Raw genomic sequence first — 27,334 nt, forward strand, 5'->3', positions numbered from 1 at the left:
AAGCAGGGAAATCTGGAGAAGTGCAGAGAGGGAGGAAAGCGTGACAGTAGGGGATGGAGGCCAACAGGACTGGAGAAGGAAGAAGCAGAAAGGAGAGGGGCGGGGAAGGGGTCAGATCAGTGGCCACGAGTGCAGGAGAGATGGGGGTCTGTGTGGGGAGAGGCACAGGGGCTTTGGCCTGGGCAGAGGCAGAGGCTCCAGTTTTCACCTGGATGGTAATTAGGGTGTTAGCTCTTATTTTGATGGCAAACTCTACTTAAGTTTTAGGTATTTTTCTGTGCTGAGAGGTATGGTACAACAGACAACATGACTCATGTTACACAACTCAGAAATACACACGGAAGAAAGGGAAAAGGAAAAAGGAGAGAGGGGAGGTAATAAGGAATTCCTCTTGGTCCAGAGAAATAACCCTCCCATCCGCAGCACCCACATCCCCCACAGATGCAGGATGCTGGCTGCAGGGAGAGTCAAGGAAGAGAGGACCCGTCCCCAGCGCACAGCCCCAGGCTACTGGACATCGTCTTTATATGAGCTAAGACAGTAAAGAATGCTCTGCCAAAATGACTGTCCCCAGGGCTGAGGAAAAGAACTGCCCTGCTGGTGCCCACCTGGAGAGCAGAGGACAGGATGTCAGGAAGAGCCTGGAGACCACAGTGGTTACAAGGAGATCAGCCAGGAGTCTGGGCTGCGGTGTCCTCTGAACATTTCCCTGAGAACACAAAGACCACCTTTCGCTTCTGAAGACCTGCAGGACCTAGGGGCCAAACAGGGTACCCAAGGATGCAAACGGTGAACACTCCCATTGAGGCATCACACACCCTTTGAAGCCTTGATGCCCTCCCCCTCTCCCATCCTGAGAGCGCAGCAACTCAGCCTCCTGCCTCTTCTCCCCTTTCACGGACCTAACAGACAGGGACCTGCTGTCTGGGAACCTCAGGCCTGTCTCCAGCCATCTTCAAACCCTGAAACTAAAGGTCTGCAGTCTTGGACACAAAGCTAATTTCTGACACTGAGGCTGATGCAGGGTTAGGGTTAGGGTCAGGGTCAGGGGAGCTCCCCAAGGCCCCACAGGCTGCAGCTGACCCCCACCTCCCACTGTGCAGAATCATAAGATTCTGGACATAAGACTGGGACCTGGAGGAGACACATCAGCCTCATGAAGGAGGGAAAAGCTGCCTTAGTCTCTCTCCTTACATCCACAACCAGTGAACAAACACAGCACAACAAAGGTGACTCTGCCCACCACACCAGGACTCTGGAGAATTCCACACAATGGACGTGTAGAGGTGGGTAGTCTGGAACCCCTGGAGGAGGCATAACCCAGGGAACAGCAGAGACAGAGCCTGCGATCCTGGTCCCCAGCTGTGGCCATTGAGCTGGAAACCCCAGGACACCCAGTGTAGCAGGGAGGTGACTCATAGGAATCCAGCCTTCCAGCCACAGCAGTGCCCAGGGCCCCAGGTACCTAGGCAGCAGCAAAAGGTGGTCCTGGGCCACTGAGATACCCATGACGTTGATTCCCCAGCTGCCCCTGTTCCACTTACAGCAGTGGAGCCAGAGAACCTTACAACACAGGACATGGTAGAGGTGCCGGCACCACTCCAGGTTGCCCTGTTCATCCCTGGCCCCTGTGACTCAGGGGATCTGGGACACGAGAGAAGATCCCACTATCCTGGTTCATCAGGCAGCGATGCCAGCGGCACTGGGAGCAACAAGGCATCAAGGACCCTGGAGGCACAAGAAGCAATAAGGGCAGGGGGCCACCCCTGACAGAGGTGACAGAGGATGGGAAGTGCCAGCTCTCAAACAGAATCAGAGGCCGCTCAAGTCCTATAATGGCACCCACTGGACCACAGAAGAATGGCCTCTGCTTGCTCATCTTCTGAATGGTTAGAATCAAGCAAAAAATGCTATTTCTGATGTGTTGGCAGAGGAGCGACACATCAGGCAAGGTGAAGAACCACAGTAACACTGTATCACAAAGAGTAAATGACAATTCTCCAGAAATCAAACATACAGCCATGGAATATTGCAATCTGACCAATAGAGAATTCAAAATCGCTGTCATGAAGAAACTCAACAAACTACAAGAAAACTCAGACAGGCAGTATAATGAGCTTGGGAATAAAGTGAATGAACAGAAGGAACACTTTATCAAAGAGACTGAAATGCTAAAGAAAACTAAGTAGATTTAACTGTACGAATCTGGCACATGTTCTTTTAGTTGAAAGCTAAATATTTTCTTCTGATGCTATTACAAGTTGAATTCAAATTTTTTATTTTCCTAATTGTATGTCACTGATACAGAGAAACCCAATTGACCTTATACACTGCAGTCTTCCTAAATTCAAGTATTGCTTCTAGAATATTTTCTTGCCTGAGGAATTTATGTCCATGATCTTGTCAGCTGCAAATTTAATGCACTTAACTTCCTTTTTATAAACTATATCCCTTTTATTTCTTCTCCTTGTATTAATGCTCTGGCTAGGAGCTCCAGTGCGATGTGTGATAGCAATGGTGACTGTTGACATCTTTGCCTTGTTCCTTGCCTTAAGTAGAAAATGTTCAGTTTTTCACTATAAAGTGTGGTATCAGCTGGCGGTCTTTCCCAGATGCCCTTTACCAAATGAGGAAAGTGGCCTTTTATTCCTAGTTTGCTGAGAGTTTTATTGTGAATGGCTGTTGAATTTTTAAAATGATTTTTCTGCATGGAGATGACCCTACATTTACTGTTTTTTATTCTATTACTGTGACACCTTGCACTGATGTCTGTATATATTGTCCAAACCTGCCTCCTGACATGAAACTCACTTGGTCATAATGTGTTGGATTCAATTTGCTGATGCTTTGTTAAGGATTTATGACCGTCATTGGTCTGAAGTTACCTTTTGACATCTTTGTCTGGTTTTGGTATCAGTGATAAAGTATAAAACAGTTTGGAAAGTGTTTCTTTTCCTGTATTTTCTCTAAGAGTTTGTGTAGGAGTGCTGTGAACACTTAAATGTTGGGAAGAATTCACCAGGGAAGCCAGCTGAGCCTGGAAGTTTTTTTGGAATACGTTTTAAATTATGAATTTAGTTTACTTAGTTCATAAGGGATTATTTATGTTTCCTTTATCTTTTGAATTCAGTTCAGTAAATGGTGTCTTTAAAGAAATTTGGGTCAGTTCATATCAGTTATCAAATATATTTGCTTACATTGTTTATCAGAGTCTCTTATCCGTTTAAAATGATACATTTCTCTCTAACACTTTTTTTGGGGGTGGGGTGGGGGGTGGGGGTTGGAGAGCTTCTTTATTGGGCAGGAGGGGCCACGGGCCGGCTGGGCGGGCACGTCAGCGGTAGAGGTAGTCAGCCTGGCAGCGATCTCGGCCTCCCACTCGTCCCCGTTGTTGAGCAGCTTGTCCTTGTTGTACAGTAGTTCCTCGTGCGTCTCCATGGAGAACTCGAAGTTGGGGCCCTCGATGGTGGCGTCCAGGGGGCAGGCCTCCTGGCAGAAGCAGCAAAGTTGCAGTTGGTCATGTCGATGTTGTAGCGCCTGGTCGGGCGGCTGCCGTCGGCCCGTGGCTCAGCCGCGACGGTGATGGCCTGGGCGGGGCAGACAGCCTCGCAAAGCTCGCGGGCGATGCGGCGCTCCTCCCGCGCCGGGTAGCGGCGCAGTGCGTGCTCCGCCCGGAAGCGGGGGCTCAGCGGGCCCTTCTCAAACGGGTAGTTGGTGGTGGCTGGCTCCCGGAACAGGTGGCTCAGGGTCACGCCCAGGCCTCGGAAGAGCTCGGTCCTGCTCGGAAGAGCAGGGTCGGAGCTGCCCGGTCGGTCACCGACTTCATGTCCATCGAGGGCTCCCGCATGTTCACATATTTGTAGGTGGCTGCGACCGCGCTGCTGTGGAGGCTCCGGCCACTGGGATGCCCGGCACGTGCAGCCAGGGCCGGGCCCGAAGCAGCACGCGCGTGGTCAGGCAGCATCTTGAAGCGCAGCCGTTCCTTCCGTGCGGAGCGGTCTGTCTGCCGAGACGCCTCTCTAACACTAACACTGGTTTTGAAGCAACTCACAAATTGTGACTTCATTTTCTTAGAGTTAAAACGAATTCCATTTTTCTTCTGATCTCTTCTTAAAGCCATGATTATCCATGGGTTTGAAGTGTGTTGGTTAATTTCTAAATGTTTAGGGATTTCCCAGGTATCTTCGTGATACGCATTTCTGATTTCATATAATTGTAGTCAGAGAATATACTATATGATTCCAGTCCCTTTCAACTTCTTGAGACTTGTTTAGACCCAGAATGTAGTCTATTTCTGTGAATGTTCTAGGCGCACATGGAAAAGAAAGTCTATTCTATCCTTGTTAGTTGTGATACTCAATACATGGCAGTGAGGTCAAGTGGGCTCTTGCTCTGGTTTAAGTCTTCTATGACCCTAGCTATTTTTTATTTACTTGTTCTTATTATGAGATAGGACAATTGATCTAGAAATATAATTGATTTGTGAAGTTCATTAATATATAAAAATAATAGAGAGCAATATATTTCTTTATCAGTTCTGTTACTTCATACCCATCTATTTTAGGATCTGTAATTAGGTTTTTATACATGTATTACCTTTCTCTTGTGATACAGACCTGTTATTATAAAAAATCCTTAGTCCAAGGTATATCTTGGTGAGTCTGACAATGAAATTTGAAAATAATACAAAGAAATAGAAAGATATCCCATGTTCTTGGATTGGAAGAATTTCTGTTGTTAAATGTTCATCCTACCCAGGGCAATCTACACATTTAATGCAATCCCTATGAAAACACTCAGGACATTTTTCACAGAACTAAAGCAAATAATCCTAAAATTCAAAAGACTCCAGAATGGCCAAGTAATCATGAGAAAAAAGGAAGAAAGCTAGAGGTATCCTTTTCCCTGACTTTAGAATATACTACAAAGCTAAGGTAATCAAAGCAGCATGGTTCTGGCACCAAAACAGACACATGGATCAAGGGAGGGAAATACAGAGCCCAGAAAGAGACCAATGCACCTATGGTCAATTAATCTACAACAAAGGAAGTAAGAATGTACAATGGAGACAAGACAGTCTTTTGTATAAGTGGTCCTGGGAAAACTGGACACATACATGTAAAAGAATGAGATTAGAACATTTCCTCACATATACAAAAATAAACTCAAAGTGAATTACAGACCCAAGGGCAGGAGCTGAAAACACAAAACTGCTCAGAGCCTAAGCAGAACACTCTTTAGCATGAATGGTAGCAATATGTTTTTTTGATTAGTCTCCTAAGGCAAAAGAAATAAAGCCCAAAATAAACAAAAACAAATGGGACTGAAGGAAACTTAAAAGCTTTTTCACAGCAAAGGAAACCATCAACCCAATGAAAAGAAAACCTACTGAATGGGAGAAAATATTGGCAAATGATATGACTGACAATGGGTTAATATCCAAACTATATCAACAGCTCTTACAACTCAATATTCAAAAACCAAAATAACCCAATCAAAAAGTAGGCAGAAGACCAGAATATACATTTTTGAAAAAAAGACATATGGTGGCTAAACGACATGTGAAAAGGTGCTCAACATTGCTAATTATGAGAGAAATGCAAATCAAAACTGCAACAACGTATCACCTCATAGTCATTAAAATGGCCATCATCAAAAAGCATATAAATAATAAATGCTGGAGAGGGTGTGCAGAAATGGCAACCACTGTACACTGCTGGTGAGAATATAAATTGGTGCAGCCACCAGGGAGAACAGTATGGAGTTTCCTCAAATAACTAGAAACAGAGCTAACATAAGGCTCCAGCAACTCCACTCCTGGATATATAGCCAGAAAAAAGTGAAAACACTAATTTGAAACGATGCATGCACCCCAATGTTCATAGCAGTGCTATTTATACTAATCAAGATATGGAAAACCCCAAGTATCCACCAACAGAAAATATATAAACAAAATATGGTGTTTCTATATATATGTATATACATACACACATACATTATATATGCAATGGAATATTACTCAGCCATAAAAAGGAATGAAATTCTGATATTGCCAGCATTGTGGATGGACCTAGAGAATATTGTGCTTCATTAAATAAATCAGACAGAGAAAGATAAATACTGTATGATATCAGTTATACATGGAATCTAAAAAATAATATAAACAAATGTGTAAAGTAAAACAGAAACAGATTCACTAATATAGAAAACAAACTAGTGGTTACCAGTGGAAAGAGGGAAGTGGGGAGGGGCATGATTAGAAGATGTGATTAAGAGATACAAACTATTTAACATAAAATAGCTGAGCAACAAGGATACATTCTATAGCATGGGGAATCATAGCCATTGCCTTGTGGTAAATTTTAATGGATTATAATCCGTAAAAACACTGAATCACTATGCTGTACACCTGAACTTAGTATAATACAGTAAATCAACTATACTTCAATGAAAATAAGGTAATTAAAAAAGAATACAGAAGTCTATGATCATCAGTTATATGGAAAATGGAAACGACGTGCTGCATGCACTTTCCCTACATACAATATTCATGCAGTCATGAGTCAACACTTCCGTATTTCCACAGATGCAGATTACCCTGACAGGTTAATGATTGACTAGATAGTGAAACCATAGAGATCTAAGGGGCCTCATAGAGAAGAAGAGACTGAAATGGATTGAGGGAGTAAAATGAAGAAGTGATTAGGAACAGAACAAGGGTCCTATAAGACCAGAGTGTATTGAAGTGGGTTTGGGGGAACATTAAGTACAGTTTTGTAGCAAATGTTCCCTAATGACCTAACTCTAACCATATGTCTGAGAAAGAACACCTCCCTCTCCCTCTCATTGTCCTGTTCACTCCAGAACTGATGGCCTCTTGCTCAGAGAATAGTCACATTCGCTGATGAAATCACGACCCGCGTCCAGGCATGGCCGGGTCTCTGCAGAGCTGGGAGACGGGCTGCAGAGGAAGCAGCAATGGTCGCAGAGGAAGGAGAAGTCAGGGGCTGATCGTGAAGAAACTGTGAGGAAATGGGGCGTGTACAAGTCACGGTTAATACCTCCTCGGTTTTCCAGGTGATCCAAGCAGCAGGAAGTTAGGAATGGAGTTTAATTGTCAGAAGAAAAGCTTAGGGCCCATTTGTGCAGGGTTTCAATATAGGGATCCCAAGAAAGAAGTAAAAACAGATTAAGATTTTTTTTTAAAGTAAATAGCTTTTGCCCACTTTAAAAAAAAGAATTTGTAGACATGATTTGTCTTCATCTAAGCGAGACAGAGCCCTCAGTCCTCCAGGGAGCACACATTCAACTCCACGGAGGGTCACTTGAGACCGTCCATCTCCTGAGCAGCTCCACCCCCACCCCGGCCACCGCTGATGAGACTATGAGGGGTGTCACCATGAGTGTTCTCGGCATATGTTGGTTCTCCACTTTCTAGACTCACAGTGAGACTGACGTCTTGGTCCTACTGTCGTGTGTGTGGCAGATGGGAGTTCAGGTCAGGACTGTGCAGTAAGTTGTCAGCAGGGGTGACAGGGATCCCTCCTGCACGGCGTTAACTGCAGGTGCGGCCCCCACTCTCTCCCCTCCGGCACAGCAGTACCCGTGTTGAGCTGGAGGCTGTCCTGTGCCTCCAATGAGCAGAGCCCCTCTCACCATCCACCACAGACAAGGAGCACTGGAAGGAAAGAAATCTTTTTCTTTTTCTTTTTTTTTTTGACATGAATATTTTGTCTTTTATTTTTCCTCATGTTAACTATATCTCTTTATGTGGCATAAAGGCTTGTCTCTAAATTCACACCTAGAACGTGATTTTCAATCTTCCCTTGCCTCCTCCTTCTATTGATATTCTGTAACAAAGGATTTTTTTCCCCAAGACAGATTTCTGTTTCTAGTATTGATAATCATATTTTTTAAAATTTCAGTTTGATCTAACTCTGTTACTTTTAACAAAATATTAACTGCTGCTATGTATGTATGCTTATTTTGTGTGTGTGTGTGTAAATTTCACATTCAGAATTCTGAATGTTCTGTTCATTCTGATGCTATTATAAATGGAATTTAAAATGATTCATTTTCCTAATTTCATGTTACTGGTACACAGAAGCACAGCCACCCACCACAGGCAAGGACCACTGGAAGGAAAGAAATCTTTTTATTTACGCCACCGGCAGAGGGGTGTTGTTTGTTACTGCAGCATAATCGAGTCCATCCTGATACACTGAGACACTAGGATTGGAATCTGACCTCAGCTTCTAGCCCTAAAGCTTGCCTTTAGCTGACGCTTCAGCCAGCCCCTCAGCGGTACCCAGCACAGCTAAGCCAGTGTGCAGACCACTGACTCAAATTCATTCCTTGGATTTTCCACTTCAGGACCAGGGAGAGTAACTCTCAGTCTTTCTTTGTTGGCAAGATGAGAGGTATGACCCTAGACATGGCTGAGGGTACAGTTTGTACAGGTCAGTGGTCTGAAAAATGAGTCAATAAGAGCAAAGAGGAAATAAGAAGTGGGAGTGTTAGTTGCAGTCAAGCCCCTGGTGCTACTTGTACCTGAGACTCCCTGGTCCCCTGCTTTCCTTTAATCTGTTCAGGAAGATATCGACCCCCGCTGACCAGGCTAAGTTGAATTTCTGACACTTTCAGCCAAAAAATACTGATGAATATCACAAGGTTTTACTTCTCTAGAAATAACAAAGTGTTTTTATTTATCCGAATAGTAGAGCCCATGTGAAGTAAAAGCCCTATTTATCAAGAGCATTTTTGGTTTTACAACTCTGTCCAATCATGTTTCTTTCAACCCTGGAAACCCGGAGGGGATCCTGGAGGGGATGCGAGGTCTCAAGCAACCCCAAGGCTGCTGTGTCTGCAGGTGGAGAAGCTGCGATGCCTCTGCTGCTGGAGACGTTTAGAGACAGTGAGCACTCACAGCGATTTTAACGAGTAGAACCCAGGCTTGAAAGAGCAGCTCTTGGTGCATTTAGAACTGTGTCTAGAACACAGCAGCTTACTCGTCTGTACTAGTGAATAAGGCAGTAAGAGTGCAAGCCACCCCAGAGTTTGCACCTGGTTCAGACAAGACAGTGATGGGCTGACTTACATCGTGAGGCCTAGTGTCTCCCTCCTCCTGCAGCCCCGAGAGGCACTTGTGCTCTGTGAGATCTTTGCAAACCACACACAGGAATAGCTGTTCCTCCTGGAAAGAGAGAAAGATGCTTTTCCTGTGCTGCTCACAGAACCAGACTTCCTGTGCTGAAGTCTCACCCCTGGGCTCCAGTGTTAGGAGGCTGGGGACCAAACTGGCCAGAATCCAGTTGGGCCCGATGCCCCCTCTTGAAATGGCTGCTTGCAGAAGGGACAGCACAGAGCTTCCTCGATGGATCTGAAAGTGACCTGGCACCTGGTGACGCAGGCCTGGCAGGAGCAGTGGCCACAGAAGAGGCTCACAGGGTCCAGCACGTGCTCCAGGCAGACCCTGCAGGTCACCTCTCCCAGGAGGTCCCCACAGTGGGCCCACTTGCCGTGACACCGTCCACTGTGTGCTCAGCATTTCCTTCTCAGCAGTGACTCTGGCAGGAGGAGGATGCGGTGAGGAATGTAAACAGTACCTGAGGTGGGAAGAGGAGGATTTGGGATGGAGAGGGGTCATCTCGGCCACTGGTGCGGGGCCTCCCCAGGAGCATCCTCACTGGTCCCCACACATACTTCTCATCCTCTCTAGTCTCTTCTCCGCTTGCAGATGGAGGGATCTCTTTGAGAATGGAAGCTCACCTGTGCTGCTCTGTTTCCAGCACCAGGCGAGGAGGGCTCCGAGGGCCTGGCCTCTCTCCTCAGCCTCCCCTCTCTGTCCCACCTTGTTCCCCTCCTGCCACCAGAGCAAACAGGGTTGAGCATCAGCTGTGTGCGCGGCACTGTTCTGAGCACCTCACAGGTGTCAGCTCAGCCAGTCCTCACCTTGTCTATAAATCCTCACCCATTTTACAGATGAGGAAAGTGAAGGGCACTGGGGTCAGTCACCTGCCAGGGTCACACAGCGAAGTGGGAGAGGGAGGAGATGCCGGGTCCAGGCTGTCCAGGTGGAGCCCGCACTCTTCAGCACCATGTCCGGCTTCCTCCAGCCTCCCTGGACCTGGTCAGTCCCACAAACCACCCCACACTGTCCAATATACATACAGGACTTCTCATCAGTGGTTTCCCTCCATGTAGAACACACCTGCCCTGTCAACCCCTGTTCATCCTCAGGGCTCAGTTCCCATGTCACTTCCTCAGGGAGGACGTCCTGAGCTGCTCCCAAGTAGGGTGGGCGCCCTCGCTCTACACTCCAAATGCCTGCCTTTCCACTTGATTATTTAGCGTCTAAAGATGCAGGGCATATTTGACTTGCTAATTTAGGCTTCCCCCCTGCCTGGCAGATATCATGCTCTAACTGAATACCATTTGAGTTAAAAAATGAACACACTTCCCCAAAGTGTTGATAGGCAGAACTTTATGTTTCCAGTGGGCTGAAACGTATTTGGACCAACCTTACCCATGATAATAGTTTTTTTTCTTTACCTTGATGCAATATACCTTGCTTATTAATAGAATACACTTCAAATGTTTGGAGAATGTTATGTGAAGAATTAAACTAATTCTATTTGACCATAGAGGTGAAAAATCGGTTGTTTCTGTGGAAGCATCACAGAGACAGAATTGGGCTCATCATAAGGCTTTGTTTGTTTCGTTTTTTAATTAGACTTGACACAGGAGTCCGCTTCCTTGGTAGCAACTGAGTTCTCCATCACTAAAGGGCTTCAGCCGTTCCCTCTTGATGTTGTAGAGAGAAGCATGACCCTTGAGGGGACCAAGCACCAGGTCTCCAAGAACCTTCCACACTGAAATGACCATTGTAGATGGAGCCCTGGCCGGGGTTCTGGGGACCTGGGTTCTGTGAGCCGTGTGATCCTGGGCTTGGCACTTCTGAGTCTCATTCCTAACACTGGACAGTTAAGCTGGGATTATAACACCTGCCTGCCTTCACAGAGATGTGAGTGGAATACATTGGATAATCCATGTAAATTCTTGTTTTATTTTTGGTTTTGTTTTTTCTTTGCATCACAGCAGCCAAGATCAACTCTTCCTTCTCCCATTTTTTTCTGATTGCACAACATCACACACCAACAAAAAGGACAGCAAATAAATTTTTTAATGGGAAAAAAATTCACTCGCAATCCCACTACCTAATATAATAATATAACATGTTCATTTTCTTCCTGTTGTCACCAAGAATGGCCTTGGGAACTAACTTGAAAAACCACATCAGTTAACAGCACCCCCACCAGTCCTGGGAGCCTTATGCTCTTCCAAAACTTGTCATGTGTGAGAACAGTAAGAGTGGTGCTTGCTTGGACGGTTGGAAGGGAAACAGATTTCAAAGGTATGTATGGGAAAGAGAAAATAAATAAACATGGTTTTGTCTCCTTTCTCCAGACCTTTGATCAATATAACTTGTTCCCTCCCCTCCGCTGTTCTCCTGTCTCCTCACGTGCTGTGTGTAGACACGTGAGTGAATTCCAACTCAGTCCTGTCTGCCCTTTTCCCTCTGAGAATGAATACTAAGAAGATTCATCCTGAACGCAACACATGGTGAAGAAGGAAGGGAGGGGGAGAAATAGCCTGGCTTTTGCCTGAGATCCTGCTGCACACAGAGAGGTCAGCCTGGGAGAGATGGGGGGAACTCAGGAGACTGAAAAGAAACCACCATTGTATGCCCTCTATCATTAAACCTTGCGCTAAGGAGCTGAAATAGACACTATTCCATCTCCCCTCTTCCTCCCTAGAGCTTTGGACAAGGGTTCAGGTCAGCAGTCGGTATCGACCTGTGTTGATCGTGAGTCCCGAAACCAAGTCAGCCAGGGCACACACTCCCCCCATTCCCAGCCTGTTGGACTCCCTCCCTGGCCACCCTCCTGACGTCTGTTGAGCAGAGTGGGACAGCAGAATGAGGAGTGGGTTCTGGGAGACGGCACTCCCTACAAGGATGGAGGAGACCCCGTTGTGGTGATGGAAGGTGCCCTCTGTCTGCCCCTCAGGAGAACGCTCTGCCCTCACTTTCCTCTCTTGTTTTGGATCCCATCCAGACTGCTCCACCTAAAGACTCAAGCTTCCTCTCCCCACAGGCAATCAGGAAATGACTCCTTTCCTGACTAGGTCTGTCTAGTGCCCAGTGAGCTCAGTTACTCAGAAAATCCTCCCGCACCCTCGACCCCGCAGCTTCACGCCCTTGGAGCTGCTTAGGGAGCTTGTGTTCTCCTGACTCCTGCTGCCCTCACCTGTGCAGCTCACCGCAGAGCTAGTGGCAGCCACCAAAGCACACAAATCCTCGGCTTCATCAGGAAACGGGGGAAGAAGAACAGTCCTGCTCCCCTCTGAGCCTTGTCTCCAAATGGAGATGCCCATGTGGACAAGTCAGTGTAACTGAGCAGGGCCCTTTGGGGCCTTCCCGGCACAGAGCCCTTCCCCGTGTCCTCTGCTGCAACTGCTCCCTGAGGTGCCCAGAGGGAGACAATAGTACCGGATGCAGATTTCCTGAGTCTTACAGGTGCCAAACCACCCCTAGGTGAAGAAAGTAACTCCTTGATGACCATGAGACCTACTGGACCCTAAGGACTGATGATGTTAACCCCTGTGACCCAGTCTTGTTACCTCACCATCAATCTGAGAATTGTGTACCAGCGGATCACGTAGCCTGGGACCCCCTCGCTCACCTGGCCTTAACTCTTCGGGAAGTTCGAGGTTTTTGAGCACAGGCCACCCATCCTGTTGTATTGTCCCCTTACAACACGGTAAATGCCGCACTTTCCTTCACCACAACCCTGTGTCAGTACAATTGGCGTTACTGTGGGACGACAAGAGGACCCAAGTTTGCTTTGGTGACATCAGCCGGGTCCAAACAAGGCAAAGAGTGAGCATGAGGAAGTCACATGACTTCTGCTATTCTATTCCTCCCTGTGCCTGTCCTTTCTGTTTCTCAATAGCTCTGCTCACAGATAAACTGTTAACAGGAAAGGCCTGGGAGCTGCTGGACTCGCAGAGCCCAATCCCAGGTGAGGGCAGGCGCGTGGCGGCCTCTGGCCTCCAGGACGCTGATCTGAGGTCAGGTCCCCAGCCCCGCTCTGAGGGCTCCAGGAGCAGGGCCCTGTGAGGCCCGGAAGGTACCAGATGCCTGGGGATCTAGTGGGACAGACATTCTCAGGTCCTCCTCCTGCATCATCCTGATCTTGTTTGAAAGGTAACAAGGCGGTAAGCCGGGCCCACACTGAACTGACGAATCTGAGGGAGAGTGCACTGTGTGTGAGTGTGTGTGCGGCGCACATGGCTCCACAAATGTGTGTTGTGTGAGGAGGTGTGTGTATGTGTGGAGGTGAGTGAACTTGAAACTGTGTGGGTCTTTCTGCCTTAATAACAGTGTCAGACATCGTTGTTTTTATTCTTTTTAAAATAATAGTTGGTTTACAATGTTGTGTTCCTTTCTGGTGGACAGCAGGGTGATTCAGTTGTGCATGTATGTGTCCTTTGTCATTGCTGGTTATTACAGGATGTTGACTGTAATTCCCTGGGCTATGCAGCAAGACCTTGCTGTTGATCTATTTTATATTGAGTAGTTTGTATCTGCTAATCCCAAACTCCTAATTTCTCCCTCCTCCCCTTTCCCCTTTAATAATAAAAAATTTGTTTTGTGTGCCAGCGAGTCTGTTTCTGTCTTGTAAATAAATTCATTTGTATCTTTTCTTTAGATTCCAGAGATAAGTGATATCATATGGTGTTTGTCTTTGTGTCACATATTGTTTAAATGGATTTACAGGAATTATATCATTTATATCTCATGAGAGCCCTCTGAGATAGGGACAGCTATCAACCGCATTTTACAGACAAGGAAACTGAGGTCACAGAGAGCCTGACTGACTCTCAGTTGGCTGAGCCATGATTCCAAGGAAATAGTGTGAACACTGAGCCCAAGTGTGTCCTCGCTCTGTTACGCTGAATCCCTGAACTGTTCACCTGCCTCACTGAGGGTCATCTCCTCTGGGGGCTCTGACAGCTTCCCTTCCCCTCCAGGCTCTGAGACTGGCCAGGAGTCTGCTGTGTTTCTCACACCCCGTACAGGTGAGTCCATGGGGTGTGGGGTGACAGGAGAATTGGCCCTTCATTGGCTGATGGGGTGTGTCTGCTGGAGGTGGTGGGAAGGGAGGGTAACGCCGGGCTATGGGGCATCAGTGGTGTTTGGATCCAGGCTGTGAGCTGGACGATCCAGATGCTGAAGGAGAGACCAGCAGGGACCACGCAGAGTATACTCATCACTGTGTTATCTCACCGCCCGAAAGCACAGCCCCACATGCCCCTGAGAGTCACAGGGGTGGTCACTCCATCCTTCCCATCCCTGCTGCCCTGACTTCTCTCCTTTCCACTGACTCCTTGGTACCATCTGCTCCGAGGCGACACCACAGCCCTGCTCCCAGCACGTCCTCCCTCCCTGCCTGCCGCTCCCTGCTGGGCTCCTGGATGGGGGGAGAGGAGAACAACTCGGATAGAGAGAGAGCCTGACGTGTGTGCTGGTAAAGGGAAAGCGGGGGGTGTGTCCTCAAGAAAGGGAAGGGCTGCCTTAGGGAAGAGGCCTGAGCGGCTCCCTGTGGGCGGTCAGACTGGTGGTCTCAGTCTCTTGCTTGTTGTGGGTCGGGCGCTGAGCTCAGCTCCTTGCCACGTGGGCCTTTCCAGTGCAGCGGCTGGCTGCGCCAGAGCTTGTGAGCAGTGCAGACAGTAGCGGTCAGCTAGCAGGATGGGGTCACGCTCTTCTAGGGTCTGATCACAGGGGTGACATCCTCATGGTAATATTCTATTGGTTATCAGCAAGTCCCAGGTCCCACCCACACCCCTGGGGGCGAGATTCCACAAGGTGTGACTCCCAGGGGGTGGGGATCCTTGGGCGCCACCTCAGAGTCTGTCTGCACAGGGACGTCCCAGGTCAGAGAGAGCAGGACCACCAGGCAGTGCGGCCTCTGCCCTGGACGTGTTCACACACAGACCGCATGTCACTGAACAGTCATTGTCACTGCGGGTCCACGTTGGACAAGATGATCTGCAGGACTGAGCTGTGCTCACAAAGCACTGTCCTGGATACAAGCATCAAAGCTTCCCTTGGAAGGTTTCTTTCCAGTTCTGTGTGAACCTGAGAGAGGGTCCTCTCTGAATATTCCCCTCTGAATTTTCAGGTCTCCTACATCTTAGGAAAGTGCCATCAGTAAAGTGAACCATGTATTTCTCTTGTCACCCTGCCAGCAAATCCTGGGCTCCGACTCTTCCTTCCAGCTTGCTGTCATACAGGATCCCACAGAGTCCCTTCTGGTGATTCTACTTTGCTGGTGGTGTTAGCCGGCAGGGCAGGGGGTCTCCAGAGGAGATGAGGCAGATACAGCTTTTTCACATAAGAGAAGCCATTTGAGGCCTGAGCCATTTAGTGATCTAAGTCCGGCCACAATGCTTGCCCTTGAACTGGTCTCAGTAATAATGATCTTAAGGGAACAGAAGAAGGAGAGACTGATCCCAGGCAAGAGAAGTAACAGCTTACATAATAAGCCAGATAATAAAGACCTCAGGTCTGTGTCAATAGTAAAATGGGCCTGAAGCACTTTCTTGAGGGTTTTGCAGAACTTCAAGCCCCAGCGGGCGCTCAAACTCCAGGTGACCTGGAAACTTAGGGATGATGCTGCTGACCTTTATGAACCCGGAGACCTCCATCTACTTAAACTTGGACTTTGTTGCCCTTTGCCCCAATTCTATACCGAATTTTCCTCTGCTTAAGCCCCTTCATTTGTACCCTTAGCTTAAAACCTCCCCAACTTGGCTGTGTGGGGAGACGCTGCTTTGGGAAGATGCAGCGTGCTCTCTTCAATTGTTGCAAGTAATTCAGGCCCTTCCACCCCTGTGTGAACTCTTGGTGTTTCACTCACTGAGGCCCAGTAGAGAGCCTGACATCCAGGATAAATAATTACTAAGTGAGTGTGGGGTTTTCTCTCGTCCTTCAACATTCATTTCAATAGACTAATACATGCACAAGGTTGAAAAAATTCCTATGACATAAAAGGGTAAACAGTGAAAATTACATTTCTGAATTCATCCTATTCATAATTCTTCCAAATTCCCTCCATGGACAAGGTGACTGTTACCAGTCTCAACAGTGGTATAGAGATTCCATTGTATCTGCTGTTATTTACCACACATTCTCTCTGAAACTTTGTTAACAATTAACAATATATTCTGAGATTATGCCATTTTTTAAATACAAATATGGTTCAAGATAATTTTAATAACAATTCTGCACTTCTGATATTTAAAAATGTATGTATAGCAAAAGTCATCTCTCTTCCACACTAGTGGAGTATTTTTCCTGGGCTCCATCTCCCAGATTAAAAATTACATTCATTCTCCAGTCTCTCCTGAGGCCAGTTGTGTCACTCTGATTAACTTCTGGCCAATATGATGAAGCAGATGTGAAGTTTTAAATGTCCACCTTTAAGGGAACAATCTTTTCTTCAGTCTCTACATTCCCTGGTTGCTCATGAAACATGGACATGGTCTTAGGTCCCTTGGGTCATGCCAGCAAGGGTAAGATCCCAGGGACAGTAGAGAGGGAAGGTCATAGGATCCTGGATGCCTGGACAACCCCGTGGTGCAGAGGAACCCGAGCTGCCCTGGAACTGCCTGCCTCCCTGTCATGGAGACACAGACAAGCTTCCATCCTGTTAGACCACTGTTATTTGTGTTTCTGCTGCACACGCCGAGTTAATCCATATGGAGAGAACAGGACTTCCCACGGGTGTGTGGCCATGGTGGTCTCTTTTGGAGATGAGCAGAAATCTATTCATAGTTTCACCCCTGTAGGCTCCTGGGGCATTATTGTAGTTGGAGAAGAGAGATCTGGGCCCCAGGGGGCAGCACAGGGAGACTGGAGACTGTTGCCCTCCTCATCTTTCTGCATGGGGTGTGACCTAGGGGAGTGTGTGGGTCACCAGGTGTTAGATTTGGGTATCTTCCCTTCTTCACTTCCTTCCTATCCTTTTTACAGACAGTTCACTCAACATTCCAGCCGGGATGAGAATCACTGCTGGTGTCTCCTCCTCCTCCTCATCCTGCCTGATGGCAGGGGCTGTGGGGGCTCAGATCCAGAGGAGAGACTGCTCAGGTAGGGAAGGACCTCAGGGTCATTGTTGTTGGGCTCCATGGGAAATCTCTGCTGCCCTAGCCTGGCCTGGACAGCCAGCCTGAGACAACTGACCCCTGGTCCCTCATGTCTCTACCCCGGTGATTCTAAATCATACATCCCAACACTTCCCCTGTTCTATTTGTTACACGCAAGTCATTAGGTCCAGATTATATTCCAGAAGTGTGTATAAAATAACAAAAGTGGAGGGTCAGGTTGGGAGTGGGGCAGGGAGTGGAGGAGAGGAGAGCCCTGCAGCCCTGCCCTGTGTCTGAGGTTCCCATCTCTTCTCTCCACAACACACTCTTCACCCTTGATGAAAACACCCTGAAAAACTCAAAGTCTGTATTGTTTCTTCCACTCACTGTCAATTTCTAAGGGATAGTTTTTAATTAATAAAACTTTTTTGAGATTAATTTGAGATTTACAAACAAATTGCAAAGTTAGTAGAGAGTTCCTGTATATCCCACATTCAGTTTCCCCTGAGGAAACATCACCATCACAAATTATCACAGCTAATGAAGAAACATTGGTACGTTATTAATAAACTCTAAAATTTATTTGGATTTCAGTAGTTTTTTTTTTCCTGTTCCAGGATCCTATCAAAGACACATTATATTAAGTCCCAGTCCTGTCTCCTTCGGGCTCTGTGGCTGTGGCAGTCTCTCAGACTTCCCTCATTTTTGATGACCTGTATATTGTGGAGAGGACTGCTCAGAGATGTTGTAGACTGTCTCCCATTTGACTTGAGTGACTGGAGCAAAGTGTTTGGGAGAAAAAGAGCACAGAGATGAAGTGACATTCTCCACACATCCAGGGTGCATACTCTCCACTTTGCTGGTGTTGCGATATCATGTACACATACACACCGTATGTGGAGAGAGCTGATGGCTACTCTGAAGCTTTATTAAGTTACACAGTCTTATATAGCAAAGGATGACAAGGGAAATGATTAACAGGCAGCGTCTGGCTCTAGGTCAGAAGACCCTTTATGTTTTGGTTCGTGTTGGCACCAGCGAGCCCCACAGCTTATCAGGGTGGAACGTATGAGAAACGGCTGCTTTACAATATTCTTCTTGGACTCAGGTGGCTGTGCCTGTCTTAGGTTGCCCCCCTCTGGGGATCTTACTGGTCCTTGGGTAACCAGCCTTCTCACCTCTGAGTCTGCAGCTTTTTATAACTTGTTTACCATTCCAGCCCAAGGCTTGTTCCTTTGTTCCCACAGTGGGGGGCTTACATATCCCCCTTTATTATTTTGTTTTAAAGCAACGAAACAATCATGTTGCATAGAAGCTAGAAGCCCCAACATAGCCAATGTTTGTTTTCAGCCTGTTGTTGTTTACACAACCAACATATACACCGCAACATACATGGGATAGTAACGCCGAGGAGGCAAAAAAGCCCTACATGGAGAAAGGTTTGTAAATTTAGTTCTGAGAACCAATTTTTTGGCTTGAGCCAATATAAGCCATTTTGTATTTGTTTACTCTAAAAGTACATGTAAACTTTGCTCATTAGACCAGGTTTTGTTAAGTGTTACAGGAAACCAGATATGAGCTTTTTTAAAATACCAAAATAAAGAACACATTTTTAGAGGTTACATTAGCATTGGATAATCAGTCAAAGTATTAAAAAGGCGAGGGTAAATTAACCATATATAATTAACAGTAATATTAGGCCTGTTAGGCCCCCACACCAAGATATATGGATGTGTAATACATATCATAACAGAATTAGAAACATTTTGTTTCAGTTTTATAGAGTATTTACCAGAATGGTTGTTATAGTGGCCATGATAAAGAACCCTGTTAATAAAAGGCAACCTTAACCTCCAAATTGTTTTATGTCTAGGACTAAAAATTGTATTTCCATCCATGAGTTGCAGAATAGGCCTGGATAGACTGTGTTTACTCCATGTGATGGGCACTGAGGAATTCGTATTGAATTGTATGGTGACGTTGTTACTGTTTAAATGTCCGTGAGGTTCCCAATTTAGTAGAGTCACGTTAAAAATGGAGCTTTCCTTAGGTTGAGGAATTTGACAAGGAGTCCATTGTACCGAGTAGAACTTACACTTCCAGTCCGGTTTTGGTCGGCAAATGGGTACAGGAGGAACTTGAGAGGCATTCACAAATATTTCGGAGGATGTAGGTATGGCAGTAATAAGTGTAAGGTTTGTTGTAGTGTTTCCCTTTTTAGGTTGGTAATATAAATACAATTGAGCTTGTAATTGTATGCAAGGAGAATTACTTGTATTATTAAATGGGATTCATATAGGAGGATTTTAAGAGTACAGGATCAAAAAATCGTTGCTGCGCTGATAATTTTCAGTACTGGTCACCGGTGGGATCCATGTTTCACCTGTTCACTCAGAATCATTAGAGGCAAGAGGGGGATCTGCATGCCACCAAGTTAAAGGTGTGAATAAAGGAGGGTTCAGAACATAAGTCCAGTAAGATAGGTTAAGCTCAGCATGCAAGCAGGCAAAGAAGAAAGAAGTAAGTATAAGGGTGTAGAACCATACTTCACCCATCTTCAGCTGTCCTTTTCAATGAACTTCTTAACACTCTTCTGGGTAAAGTACCCACTTTAATCCAGCACCTGTATCAATACATAAAGACTCCCTCTCCCAACATTTTACATCAAAAGGCCCTTCCCAAATATCAGTAAATGGTTTTCTTATTTACACCTTAACTCCTTTTACATCTAAGGGTGTGTTTATAAACTTTCTAGCTGGTGTCAATCTATCTAGTCCTTGATTTAAAAAATTAAGTGTAAAAAGTGCATGATGTAATATATTATGGCTTTTCGTATTCTATAATTACTCCCCCTTTTAATTTATGCAAATAAGATTTTAATGTTTAATGATGACATTGCTTAACAATAGCTTGACCAGTGGAATTATAAGGAATACCAGTAGTATGGTCAATTTTTAAATTTTGACAAAACTGTGAAATAATTTGTGCAGAAAACTCAGGACCATTGTCAGTTTTAATTTTGTGGGGTTTACCTAAAACACTAAAAGCAGATAACCAATGTCGAATGACGTTTGCATTACATTTGGTATGCAAAGTGGCGTATATAAAATTAGAAAAAGTGTCCACAAGGAACTATGATATATTTTAAACGTCTGAAGGAGGGAAACAAGATGGTGTCTGTTTGCCAAATTTGATTACCCTGAATACCTCTTGGATTAACATCCTCTAAATTATAATTTGGTTTAGCAATTGTAAATTGATTACATTGTGAGTATGTCTGTATGATTTGTTTTGCTTGTCTTTTAGTTTTATCATAAATAGCTCTTAAGGCCTGGACATTGCAGTGGTGTAAGGCATGAAATTGTTTAGCCTTTTTAAACTTACTAATAGCAGGTTGGGTTTGAACATAATTAGATACTGTTTTATCAACATAATTGTTGCCTTCTAACAATGGTCCTGGTAAATTAGTATGAGATCACATATGAGCAATAAAACAGGATATTCTCTATTGTGTAAAATATTTTTAATATTTAAAAAATGTTGTAAATGTATTTTTGAGGATGCTTGAAGCAATAAAGCAGTGGTTAATAATGGCAATGCATTTGCCGTATATTGAAAATTAGTAATTATATTTAAAGATTTATTCGTTTTTTTTTAATAGGGCTAGCTATATTGTAGCAATTTTAGCTATCTGAGTACTTTTTTGTCTTGTAGTAAAGTTTGAATGCCATTGTTTTTTATTAAACCATGCAATGGCAGCCTTGGACGTGTTTTGAGAACCATTAGTAAACAATGTAACTGCCTGCAATAAGGGTTTTTTAGAAATAATAGTCATTAATTTTAGAGGCATTTGTGTGTAAAATTGTAATAGGGGATGTGAATTTTTTAAATGTAATTTTTTTCAGATAATTTTTTAAAGAGGCCTGGATAGCCTCATTTTGTATAAAATATTTTTGGAATTGGCTGGCAGTACATGGTAACTTTATATTTTGAAGATCTTGTCCCATTAACTATAAACAGCGATGTCGAATTTTGTTTATGATATTAGCGTAGACATGGTAAGTAGTGGTTAAGGCCCGAGTTAATGAGTGAGACACATAAACCCACTTTAATAAGAATAAAGTGTCTCTTTTTTGTATAAGTACCCCTGTAGGTGTTTGAGGTGTATTTAAAACATTAAGAATAATAGGTAATTTAGGTTGTAACCGGTGTAAAAATTGACAATTTAAAGCTTTAGGGGTTACTGTACGTAATGAGGCAGGTTTCTTATCTTCTTTTAACAATTGAAATAAATGATGTAATTGGACTGTAGATATTTCTAAAAAAGGTCTGACCCAGTTAATATGTCCTAGCAATTGTTGCAATTGAGCTAATGTTAAACAAGGCTTGATATTTAATTTCATATGGTGTGGCCTAATAGTTTGTGTGTTAATAGTTATTCTAAGAAATTTTTAAGGTTGCATTTTTTGTACTTCATCCTGAGCAATAAAAGGCCCTTAGTTTGTAAAAACGTAATAGTTTTCTGAAATAATAGAAGGAGGTTAGGTTTGTTATTTACAGCCAGGAAGATGTTATCTATATAATGAAAAATATATATTTGAGGAAATTGTTGACGTATAGATTTTAAAATTTTTTACTAATTGCTGACATATATTAGGACTATTTTTTATACCCCGAGGAAGGAATTTTTATTGATAACGTTTAGGAATCTCCTGATTGTTATAGACAGGAACAGTAAAGGCAATTTTTTTTATTAGCTTTGTGCAAAGGTAATGAGAAAAAACAATCCTTTATGTCAATAAGAATTAAGGGCCAAGAGTCAGGAATAAGTGAAATACTGGGTAGCCCCTTTTGTAAGGGTCCCATAGGTTGCATTATAGCATTTATAGCATGCAAATCTTGCAATAACCTCCATTTTTCTGATTTTTTCTTGATTTCAAAAACAGGTGTGTTTTAAGGACTAGTAGAAGGTTTTAAATAACCCAGCTTTAGTTGTTCTGTAGCCAATTTTTATAATGCTTGTAGTTTTTCTTTAGGAAGGAACCATTGCTCCACCCAAACAGGTTGCTGTTGGGTCCATGTTAGAGCAATGCAAATAAAATTTGGGATAGTAGCAGCAGCCCCTATTAAAAATGATCAATCTTTAAGGTTAGGTTTTACTGAGCAAGAAGGTCCTTGCCCCACAGAGTGCAGGGTATTGGTAATATAAAACGAGTTACAAAGGCCATTTTATTTTTAGGCCCTCGGATCTTTAGTGGGTGAGAACTTATTTTAGGTGCCATTAATCTATAAACTCCTTGTACAGTAACATCAGATTTGTGTTTTTGCCAATCAGAAGGCCAATGAAAACTAGAAATAATAGTTTTGTCCACTCCTGTGTTCAATAACCCCGTAAATTGCTTTTCTTGTATTGAAACTGTTAATATAGGTCTGTTATTGGTTAGTGAATGTGTCCAAAAAGCTTGCTGTCCTGTCCGAAGCCCTTATCTCCTCTACTATTTTTAGCAAATTTTTGAGCAGGTAAATAAGGCATTAAAATAATCTGAGCGATTTGAGATTGCTTAGGAATAATGTAAAAGAAGAGGCATGAACCATAATTTTAACTTCTCCAGTATAATCATTATTAATAACACCAGGTAAAACTGTTAACCCTTTCAAGCCCACAGATGATTTCCCTATTAGCAATCCAAAATACCCAGAAGGTTAAGTTCCCCAAACTCCAGTAGAAATTAAGTAGGTTTTATTACTGTCACTTATCAATTCATTATCAATAGTATCTAAACTTGTGCTCCTGGGGAAGCTGTGATGAGGTCAGAAATGCTGGGATGGGACTTTGGCTAAGAGTGATTTCCTATATTTGTTTTTGAGGGGCACCTGGGAGGGTGCCCTACTTTGAAATAGCCTTTAAATAAATCCTCTGTTGTACTGTCAGTTGCTGTCCCATGGTTAGTTCGCAGCACGCCTGATAGGCTGAAAATCCCCAATATAAATTTTTCCCCTTACTTACATGTAGTTGCTACGCTGATATCACGTCGGGGTCACCAAATGTTGGTGTCGCGATATCATGTACACATACACACCATATGCGGAGAGAGCTGATGGCTACTCTGAAGCTTTATTAAGTTACACAGTCTTATATAGCAAAGAAGAATGACAAGGGAAATGGTTAATAGGCAGTGTCTGGCTCAAGGTCAGAAGATCCTTTATGTTTCGGTAAATCATGTTCGTGTTGGCACCAGCGAGCCTCACAGCTTATCAGGGTGGAAGGTATGAGAAACAGCTGCTTTGCAATATTCTTCTTGGACTCAGGCGGCTGTGCCTGTCTTAGGCTGCCCCCCTCTGGGGATCTTACTGGTCCTTGGCTAACCAGCCTTCTCACTTCTGAGTCTGCAGCTTTTTATAACTTGTTTACCATTCCAGCCCAAGGCTTGTTCCTTTGTTCCCATATTTGGGGGCCTACACACTTGATTATCACTAATAAGTGCACCTCATCACCTGGCTAAGGTACGTGTCCCAGGTTTCTTCTTCTGAAGTTTTATTTTTCCTTTCCCACTTTCCATACTGTAGTTTTTAGAAGGAAGTCATTATGTGCACTTGAGGGGCACTCTGCTATAAGCATTGGTGTGCAAGGTTTTGTGCAAACATGAGTTCTAAAATGAGTTTTGTAAGTACTGGAGTGATCAGCAGGTGGGACGGCGAGTCTCTGTGTAGCTTCATGAGCAACTGCTGCCCGTCCCTGCAGTGGCTGCGCTGCTTCGTGTTCCTGCAGCAGTGCCAGGGGCTTCTGCGGCTCCACGTCCTGCTCAGCGTTTGGTATTACTCATTCTTGGATTCTAGCTGTTCTCATTGGTGTGTGATAGGATAACATCATTGTTTTTCAGAAAAGAAACAGACTCATAGATGTAGAGAAGGAACTAGTGGTTACCAGTGGGGAGGAAGGGGGAGGGCAAGATGGATGTGGAGGATTAAGAGGTACAAACTATCAGGTGTAAAATAAGCTACAAGGATGCATGTACAACACGGGGGAGATAGCCAATAATTTATAATCACTATACCCTAACCTTTAAAAATTGAGACTCACTATATATTGTATACCTGTAACATGTAATATTGTATATCAAGTATACTTCAGTTTAAACATTTGGTATTGTAAAATAAATACATAAATAAATAACATTTAAAAACCCTGGGGGGAAACAAACCAAAAATGATTGTTTTAAATTCCATATCCTAATAACATATGATGTTGACCATCTTTTCATGTGTATTTCCATTTATATATCTTCCTTGATGAGGTATCTGCTCCGGCTTTTGTTTATTCTGTTTCATTGCGTTATTTGTTTTCATATTACTGAGTTTAAGAGTTCTGTATATATTCTAAAACAAGTCCTCTATCAAGGACATGTGAATCTGCAGATAATTCCTCCCAGCCTGTGCCCTGAGCTCTATGACTGACACAACAGTGCACACTAACGCATGGATATATTTCTCTGGGAAGAGAAACTGCTCACTGCAGTGGTTTCTGACTAGAAGACTTGGATGGCTAGGGGGTGAGGGGGACAATAAGAGGTTTTTTTTTTTATATTCTTCAGTATCATTTAAATTGTCTGTGTGCATATAATGTTTTCAAAAACTAAAAGACATTAAAATCCCTTACGCTCCAAAAACACTTGACAGATCATCTGCAGATCATGTGTGAGGACGCACATTCTCAGCCTTTTGACTGAGCTCTTCTGACACAGAATTTCCATTACAGGAGAAGATGGGCTGCATTGTATAGACAATTCTCCCCACTGGAAATAGCTAAAAATGCCATGTAAAATACGAAAACCATCCTAAAAGCAACAAAGTGATGACAAGATACTAATAAATGACCACATGTCAAAAAAGAAGGGAAAGATCCTGTTTGGCCTCCGCAGAGAACATGGTCCTGAGAAAAGGAGAAAGGCTCCATGAGTTCACAGCCCACAGCCCAGGCGTGGAGCCCGGCACGTCCAGCTCTCCGCCTCCACCACGCTCTTGACTTTTTCTATCCAACTGCGTTTACTTTTTAAAAATATAAATGTAGTTTTGACTTCTGATTATGATGTACAGGTAATGTATCATATATGATATAATGTACATTCAGTGTAAAACAAATTACAAAGTGTTGAAAGTGATCAATGAGAAAGTAAAAAGAACTGAAATCCTCACATGGGAGATATTTTGTTGCTTTTTCTTTTAGTTTATTATTCATCTTTCTGTTGCTGCCCAAGGGCTGGAACTTTCTCTAAGTTGATGAGCACAGACCTCAGTGGCCACCACCCCGCACTGTCAGATGCCGTGCCCTGAGTCAGCTCACTCTTCCACCTCCTGAGAGGCTGTCTTTCACTTCCTTCTCCCTCCTTGATCCCCCCCACTGCCTCCCCATTTCCCATCCTTAATGGTGAACTTCTGTTTTCCTCAGAAAATAAAAGAGGACTCAGGTAAGAATTACATCCTCCTCCTCCCCTACTCCTGAATCTGCACCTGTATCCTCACCTTCCCACCAGTGATGATGGATGGTCCCTCATGTCTAAGGCTGCCCCTCAGCGAGGGCACAGGGTATGGCTCCTCCCTCCCCTGTATCAGCAGTTTCTGGCTCTCTTCTGGATCATTCCTTCCTGCCTACAAGCATGCTATAATTCTTCCCGCTAAAAAAAAAAAAATAATAATCAAACTAAACTAAATAAATCAAAGCAAATCATCCCATAAAAACCCACCACTATGTCCAGTTTCATTTTAACTACTGCCCTATGTCTGTGACTCTCCTTACAGAACAGTTCCCGAGTCCATTGTCACACCTACTGGATTATCTTTTCATTTTTATCTAATGGATATGTGCACATAGCTTTAAAGAGTATAAGACTTCTACGAGACTTTATATCAAGGCAGAAGACTCAATCTTCCAGGCTTCCCCAGATCTTGAATGTCAGAGACAAGCTGTTTTAGTTCTTTCAGCTGATTCTCTAATTGTTACTTCAGTACCTCTAAACAGCATCCTCTTTATGATGCTCCCTCTTTGTTTTTCAGTTTTATGTATCATCTTTAGTTAATTGGTTTTTCTTTCACTCTCCCCTGTCCTCCCACTATAATTATAGTTCATAATTAAAAATTTATCAATTTTGTAATTTTGGTTAGCTCAACCTGCAATATTTACATTATGATGATGATGGAAATGAAAGTCACAACTGAGCATTTAGTAGACTATGATTATTTTTCTTTTATTTTTTTGAATGAATTTTTTATTTTCCCTGGAATAAATGGTAGTTTTGTTGTACTAATTTTAAACCATCCTCAAACTCTCCCCAGAGTCTAGTCTTCGTGAACATCTTTGAGTGCATCTGATATTCTGTCCACTTCCTCTCTTTGCACAGACCTGTCCCACAGCCCTCAGTCATGCCTCGTATGGACAGGGTCCCTGCACACCTGGGGCAGGGCTGAAGTCCCGGATCTCCTTCACTACCTCTTGGGCAGCCCTCTTCCTCTCTTGTTTGGCTCCCCTGGGGGCCTGGATCCCATGGCTTCCCTATTGTTGATTTTCTCCATCATTTCCTCTGACTTTCCCTAATGGTATCCTGAGGAAGGGAATGTGGAAAGTGAATCACTATAACTCTGAAGGGCCTTAGGCTTCCCCAGGACTGACTCACATCTTGACTAGATGTACAGATCTCTGTTGGAAATACTTATTTCCTCAGAATTCTGAAGGCATTGCTCAATGTCTTCCTGGCACGTGTTTGTTGCCTCTTGAGGTTTTCAAGGTCTCTTCTTTTCCAACCTCTTTCTCAGGTGTCACTGTGATGGGCCCTAGTGTGGGTCTGTTTCATCTAGTGCACTAAGAATTTGTGTAGGCTGTTCAAGATACAAGTTTTTGTCGGTAAACTTAGCAGTTTTCTTGAATTTTTTTTTATCATTTCCTACTCTCCATTATTTTTGAAACTTTTATTTGTGACTTGTTGGAACATCGTGACTGATAGATATATTCTTACAGGTCCTCTCTCCTCCTTGCCATTAGTTTTCCATCTACCTACTGGGAGCATGACTGTAATCTTCCAATTCATCTATGGAATAATTCATTTCTATGACCATATTTTTAATTCCCAAA

At 44.0% G+C, this 27,334-nt stretch overlaps 1 protein-coding gene and 1 pseudogene across 1 annotated transcript in view; both read right to left on the reverse strand.

Moving 5' to 3' along the window:
- Window positions 1-27,334, reverse strand: part of LOC102541718 (BOLA class I histocompatibility antigen, alpha chain BL3-6-like) — a 102,935-nt gene that overhangs the window by 11,577 nt on the left and 64,024 nt on the right. The gene's annotated exons all lie outside the window — the stretch shown is intronic.
- LOC140687865 (NADH dehydrogenase [ubiquinone] iron-sulfur protein 8, mitochondrial pseudogene) lies at window positions 3,335-9,646 on the reverse strand (annotated as a pseudogene).

This window comes from Vicugna pacos, chromosome 20, assembly GCF_048564905.1.
Source record: "Vicugna pacos chromosome 20, VicPac4, whole genome shotgun sequence".
Classification (NCBI taxonomy): domain Eukaryota; kingdom Metazoa; phylum Chordata; class Mammalia; order Artiodactyla; family Camelidae; genus Vicugna; species Vicugna pacos.